This window comes from Camelus bactrianus, chromosome X (genome assembly GCF_048773025.1).
Source record: "Camelus bactrianus isolate YW-2024 breed Bactrian camel chromosome X, ASM4877302v1, whole genome shotgun sequence".
Lineage (NCBI taxonomy): Eukaryota > Metazoa > Chordata > Mammalia > Artiodactyla > Camelidae > Camelus > Camelus bactrianus.
Window position 1 is genome coordinate 76,018,553 of NC_133575.1, and position 7,823 is coordinate 76,026,375.

Sequence of the window (7,823 nt, forward strand, 5' to 3'; positions counted from 1 at the left end):
TATGCCATTTAGGATCTGAGTTTCTTGACATCCTAAATGCAAATCTAAGTGTTCAAAGCCCATAGTCCTTGACAATAAGCCAGTGAATTCATCTATGCACAAGCAAGAAAATAGTGATCTATTCCAATACTAGCTGAGGAACTGGTCCAGTGGGACTTATTAAGATTCCATTTACTATTTTTCAACATGATGCCTTCCTATGGTATTTTAAGAGTAATTCAGAGAATAGACCCTTTTCACTCTACATGCTGACTTTATAATCTATTCCTAGGTAAGATACATCTCTACTATATCTCTCATTTACCTGCCAAAGTTCCTAAAATCAACTCAGTTGGCATTACTCGGTGAAGGGTGATATTTGTGTATACTGTATACGGGCCACGATGTATGTAGAAGAATTTGGCAATTGTGATGTGTTGAGGGAAGACCACATAGGAGAAGCTAAAGATGTAGGTCAGGGCTGCTTAACAGTATTTGTGTGCAAATGAAAAACTAAAAATTTCCTTTTCCTTAGGAAATTTTGTTTCCTTCTCTCAAAAAGATTTCATAGTGTTCTGATTTGTTTCAACGAAGAACTTTAATGCTATCTTTCAGAAGTTTGTAGAGAATGTACAAATCTATGATGTATACAATGTAACTGGTACACCCTTTCCATGCAGTGCCCTCGTAAAGCACACAAAATCTGAACAACCATACCCAGCAGCACTGGTCTGGGGACGTAAGGTGGTCATCAAAAGGATGTGGCAAGAAGACTAGAAGTAGGGGAGGAACAAAACAAAATGCATGGAAGAGCAGCAAACACAAACTTGGCAACCTTATCCATCTGTTCAGCACCTTCACTGGTTCTTGATACAGAATCATACATCCTGCTACCCAGCGCAAGATTCTTCATTTTCGGTCCTGTTCTGCTCCCTGATGAGAAACAGCAAGGAAAGTTAGAACACGTTATCGAAGGTTACATGAGAATTCAGAATGTTGCTACTAACTTCAATGTGCATCCCTTATAAATTATTTGGTGTCTCTCACCAAGTCCATCTGGTATAACTGAAATACACCTGAATTAGCTTTCCAGAATGATAGTTCGTGCCTTACACAAATTAAGTTTGTCTTGACCAGAGGTAACTTAAACTAGCATATTTCAAATGTATATTTTTCCAGCCACCAAAATTTGACATATCGCATGTCATTTCTTAATCAAAAGAAAAAAAAACAGAAAATGACCTTTCACAGACAGATAATCTGAAACACATGCTCACACTCATATAGCACAAACACAGACACACACAGGCACACACACACATACATACAACCTCCAGCCTATAGCAATTTTTTCCAGTTCCTTTAATACCTGCATGATTTCAGAAGTGATGCATTGCCTGGAACTGAGCTATAGTCACAAGAGAAAATCCAGCTACTGTGTTACAGATGTATTTTTCTTTTTTATGGAAACTTTTCCTTGTTCCCAAATAAATATCTTTGTGCTCTAGCCACAGGGTTTTGAGACCCTATGATATTTTATTTGGTTATTTTCACAATCTAAAACACTATGCTTTAATGGGATAAAGGTACCAAAAAAAATGTTATTCTTCACATGATGAGGCTGAAACCATATCCATCAGCATTTTAAATTGTCTTTCCAGGAGTGGTGATGGTTTCTGCTGAGATGGCTACATCCCTGTCATCTAAGGCACATCCCCATAGGACACCAGCCTCGCATGATGGAGTGCTTTCTGGGGTCAATTTTCTACATGCAGAAGGGTAATGTGATTAAGAGGATAGGTGGGGAATAATACTTCACGACATTCCTGAGATGACTAAATGAGGTAATCTACATTATATGCTTGGCATACAATAAGCACTCAATAAATAAGAGCTAGTACTACTGCTGCTCACCTGTGATACTGGCCTAATTAGCACTACAATATATAGCACTATAATAGCTATATTAGCATACGTATATCACTGATTAGAAATGAGGACACAAGTGGACCTTTTTAATGCAGTAAAGCTTAGTTCCCTTGAAGTCAACCTTAGAAGGACCCTAATAGACCTTTCAAGAAAGAGGGAAAAAAAACAAGTTAACAGAAATTACTCAACTTTAGGCAGCATCCAACATCCTACTTGCCATTGTACTTTATCCCCTGGAATTAGCTCTCTTTCTCACTGGTTATCTCCATTCATTGAATTTCATTATCTATTTTTATAGGATAATTATAGGTGCGAGTGAATACATAAAAAGAGAAGTTTTGAATCAAGTTATCTATTGATAGAGAGCAGCCTGAGGTCATTCCTCAAAGACATAAAAGAGGAGATGATATATTAGGTGATCCAACAAAATGACAGTTGAAATTATGCCCCCCTTCCAACACGGAGATTCTAATAAGAAACTTCTTCAACACCTAGCATAGACCAGATTAATACATTGTAAGGGGGACAAACTCAACTTGCAGAAGCCCCGATCACTGGCTTCTCTATCCATTTAAAAGCTGTCATTTCTCTATTCGGGGACAAACAGGGATGCACAGATTCATGGGTGTATGCTAGTCTCCCTAAATTTGGCTCTCTCTAATTAGATACTTCTTTCTCTTTTCTTTCCAATGAGATTCAGATTGTTTTAGCAACAGTCAACCTCAGAATCACCAAGAAGCAGAGCAGATCAGCCTCTTCACTAGAGCTAAACCTCAAAGAGATGACCAAAATCATCTATTTCCAGTAAAGAGAATCTGTGTCTGGTAGGCCAGGTTCAGGAGAAAAGTAGATGCCCTATTTGAACCGGGATATTTGCTTAATGATTAATGGTAAGTCCATTTCAATAACTCCTGTCCTTTTGTTACTTTATGGGAAATAAAGTATTAAACTGAAATTCATTCCTGTTCATTCAACAAACATCCCCTAAGCACCTACTATACCCCAAACATAAGGTAGAGGTTAATATGTGCAGTTAGCAGAACAAATCGCAAGAGGAGGAAAGGGGAGAGAGAAATGAGACTGATTCCAAAGAAAGGAGAAATAGGAAGGCCTTTTAAAGTTGGTGGACTTAAGCAGTGACTTGCCATCTTACCTTTTAAGAAAACATATTGGATACTTACTGAGTGCCAGGCATTGTGCTAATTGCTCCCAAATGCACAGTGCCCAGAGCTCTCTCTTACCAATAAACAGTACTGAACTTAATCTCATCCCACACCTGACACTCCAAATATCCTGAACACGAATATTGAGGGAAAGGCTTGTCTAAAGGTAGAAGAAACATCTGACCTTGGGGCACATACTTCCTTCTTACATCCTTTGAAATAGATAAACAGTTCTACCAGTGTGTTCAAAATTCCCAACTCAGTCATTCAGATAGAGTTGACATCTTCCAAATGGGGCATATGCCTAAAATTGAAAGATGAAGTGATCCTGACCTGTACAAATGACTTAGCTTTAGGGAGACGCAGTAGATAATGTATAGAAGAGAGAATAAGATTTGATAAAGGCTGCATATAACATAGAAAAAAGGGACATTAAACATGGCCTAGCTCTAACCTACATTTGCAGTATTATTTCCTACTACATATATCACTAGTATACTTTATACCCAAACCGTATTAGACCGCTTGTTTAAATTAACTTACACTCCACTTCCATCACTTTGCTCAAGCTAATCCTTTTGCCTGGGATGTCTTTCTTTCCATATCCCCCTGCTGATGTTTAATCAATCCTCAAAAAGGGCAAGTTTTTCCCTATTTCCCCACAAGGAATTAACCCCTCCCATATAGATCTAAGCCACTTGTCTGTGCTTCCATTATGACATTTATCAAGCTTAATTTGTGTTAAAATGATACGTGATTAGTGATCACTCCCCTACAAGATAGTAAGAAGATTTGAGAGAAGGCATTTCTACTTTAGTTGTTTTGATGAGTTGACATATTAGCTTAACACTGTGCCTTAGCCATAGGCACCCAATAAATGAAATCGATTTTAATATGAAAAACGTAGAGAGAAGACAAGGAGATTTTTAGTTATGTATGAAAAATGAGCCTATGCAGTTGATTTTCAAACCTCAGTAAACATAGGCACAAACCACAGGCTCATAGAAACACACAATAATAATGGCAGTGTATCTATTTTAGTTGCACTTTTAGGCTAGTTTTGTTGGGAAGGGATCTCATTACTTATTTGAAATAAATTACTTTATGTTACAACACTTATATGTTTATGATAGTATACAAATATTATATAATAATTATAGTAGTAGTATAGCTGATGATTACATAACATTTTGGATTGTCAATCAACATTTGATTTTACCTCATTTCATCCCATTACTCTTAGGTATAGGAACCCTCTTTTCTATAATCCTGTGTTTAACTCCTGTATTAATTGGGGTTCTCCAGAGAAATAGAACCAACAGGCTGGCAAGTCCAAAATCTGAAGGGTAGGTTAGCCAACTGGAGACACAGGGAATAGTTAATGTTGCAACTTAACATTAAGCCTCAAAAAAGTATGGAAGCAGAATTCCTTCTTTCCTGAGGGATTTCAGTCTCTTTTCTCTTAAGGCCTTTGACAGATTGGATGAGATCCACCCACACTATGGACAGTAATCTGCTTTCCTCAAAGTCTACCGATTTAAATATTAATCTCATCTAAAAACTACCTTGCGAGTAACATCAAGACTGGCGTTTGACCAAATATATAGGTAACATGGCATAGCCAGGTTGCACATAAAATCAAACATCACACCCCCCACTAAGATATTATTTGGCCAAATAGAATGTATTTAGCCTTTTAATCTTTTACATGTGTCAATCCCATGAGCCTTTAATCATTTTTGTTAATCGTCTCTGAATTTCTTCTAATACTTCCATGATTGATGCCAATTCATAAAATGCCAATTAGTCAAGAATAATGTCTCAGATATAAATATAGGGCTAAGTGCAGAAATCATTGCTCTATTATCAAGAAGTAAAAAAGCTGCAGACCCTGCTCTTATTGTACATTCCTCTAGAGCTATGATTTTAAATGAGTTCCTATATTTACTGTTTCTCCCTTAGCAAAAGAATATCCAGCATCTCAGTGTAATTCTAGAAATGACCCATAATACACTTTGGTGAACTGCATGCTGTGTGCCAAACCTTGGAATAGAGCCCTGAACTATAGAATAGTATGTTGGCATAAACTTTGGGTATATCACAATTCATTTATCAGTTTGAATTTACTTAATATACCCTGGGGTCTAATGCTGAACGGTACGTTTTAAGTGGCTAATAAATGCCTATTTACAGTTTAAAAATTGCTCAGTTATCTAATAAAAAGTGAATACATCTGGGTATTTTGAGGAAACAAAAAAAAAGAGAAATTACATGAAAGTTCCCAGCTATTAAAATTGCTCATACTCGAGTTTGCCACACATAGCTATTCTCTAAGTATGTAACTCAGGGAGAGAAACTGGACATTTAGAGGGAAACCAGTCATTGTTCAAAAATATTTGTTCCACTTTTTAAGTGGATTTACTCATGCCAGAGCAATTAACAAATGCTGAAATGATCTCACCTCAGTGTGTTAGTTCAGACTGGAAATATTTCCTCTAGGTAAAAGCACAGTTCACAGATCCACTCAAAGAAATGAATGTTAATTGGAATCAAATTATTTGAGAGTACAGATTTAAACCTTGAAACTTTTTTTTAAAAAGAGCTAGGGTTCAATCTTTGTTAGTTAACATCATCAATTAGTTTTATACTGTATTATTTTACTGGCGTGAGTTGCTCATTTCAGCTGTCTTTATATCACCTCCTCTGGGTCCATACTGCTACTCAGGTAAGTACAATTCTACTTGCCACTAAAATTATAAAAGCCAGATTCTATTTTCAGCCTAGCCTACGTTTAATTATATCAGTTTTCTGATCCAGCTCTTCACCTTTTGTATTTTATTCTTGTTGTCAAGCCTTCCAAAAAGCCAGAATATGTTAGGTACTTACTTTATCAAATATAAAGCCTGGTAGAAAAAAACAAAACAAAAAAAACCAACAACAACAACAAAAAAACCCAACTAGCTAAGCAGAATCCAATGGACTGAAACTATCAGTTAATCCTAATTTTTGTAGGAAAACTCAAGTCACAAGGAAACAAGCCAACAATGTGGATTTGTTTAAAGCAATTCTGGGCTCAAGTCATGGGATTGCAGGACACTGAAAATTCAACTAATTCCTCGTTTCTGCTCCCATAACTTTTTTTTCAATTGTACACGAAATTGTCAATACTCAACTCAAAAAGAAGCTGAGGGGCAAGTGGAAACCAAAGCCTAGCAGATGACAATTATAATTAGGAAGGAGATAGGATCAGATATGAGGAATGAAAATTTTAAAAATCTAATGTCTATCCAGTCAAGGGTCTGAAGCTAAACTCCAAATCCAGGAACTTTGTAACAGTCATGGTTATATTCTGTCTCTGTGGGTATTTTCTGCCTGGGATCCTGATGCCTTGAGACTGGAATTCCTCATTTACTGCCTATCTTATAATCAGGTTGGGTAACAAATTATGTCATAACAGGATTGTAATATGATTGAAAGGGGGAGGGACAAATTAGGGATAGGGAATTAAGAAGTATAAGCTACTATGTGTAAAATAGATAAGCAAAAAGGATATATTATATAGCATAGGAAATTATAGCCATTATCTTGTAATAACTTATAATGGAGTATAATCTGCTTTATATCTTAATTGTAGTGGTGGTTACATGAGAGTACACACTTGCCAAAACTCACAGAATTATACATTTAAAAAAATGAATTTTCTTATATGTAAATTATCCCTTAATGAAATAAAAAGGAAATAATCTACTGAGTGAAACTAACCTCTGATGATTGAAATCAAATAAATGGTGTTTTTGATAGTGGGGAGGAAGCAGTGACGAACTAGAAAGGGGTATGAGGAAGTCTCTGTATTGATGGTACTGTTCTGTATCTTGATATGTAGCATCAAGATTGAACAGTACACTTAAGATTAGAATGTTCACCATACATATATTACTCTTCATTTTGAAAAGCCTAGAAATATAAAATTTCACTCATGGCTTATTTAATTAAACAAGAAAATTAAAGCTTCTCACAATTAAATAGTTCTGTTATTACCCTGAACTGTCGTGTAAATGTTCAAATGAGGTGGTACAGGAAAAACTGGCCATATCTTAACAAATATGAAATTTCACTTTTCACTTTCAACAGCCCCTCTCCACCACCCTCAGCAGATTGTTGAAGAAACAAATGTAGATGTCAGAAACAAGTTTTTCTCATTAATAGCAGATCATTAAGAGGATTTAAAATTAATAGGTTCATGCTGATTCTTCTATACTCTTATTGTTCCTCAAAATGTACTTCACAGAATCATGCCTTAAAAAGCAATTTTGGAAAATTGTGGATGTTAGGTTAATATTGAGTTTCAGACATCCAGCATGGGTTCTAAAATTCAATGTACCATTAAAATGTACCATTTAAATTACCTGGAGTGAATTATTTCTAAAATAAAAATTAACAACATATTCTTAAACAGTGAGACAAACATCACTTGAACAAGAATAACATATGAACTTTTCTTTTCAAATTGTGAATTTATTAAAATTTTGAGAGCACCACAGTTATTGGTGTTTTATGGATTTTTAAAAAATTCACATACACAAGAAAACCTCATAGCAAAATGCAAGCGGCAAAATCATTCTGAAACCATAATGTCGATGAGGGGCTAAGAAGGAGGGACAATTAAGACAAACGGTGTCTTCGTGTAAATTTTACACCAAGTTTCCCATGATGTATCTTTCAAGGACCTGTCCTCCACACAGTTGACAACTC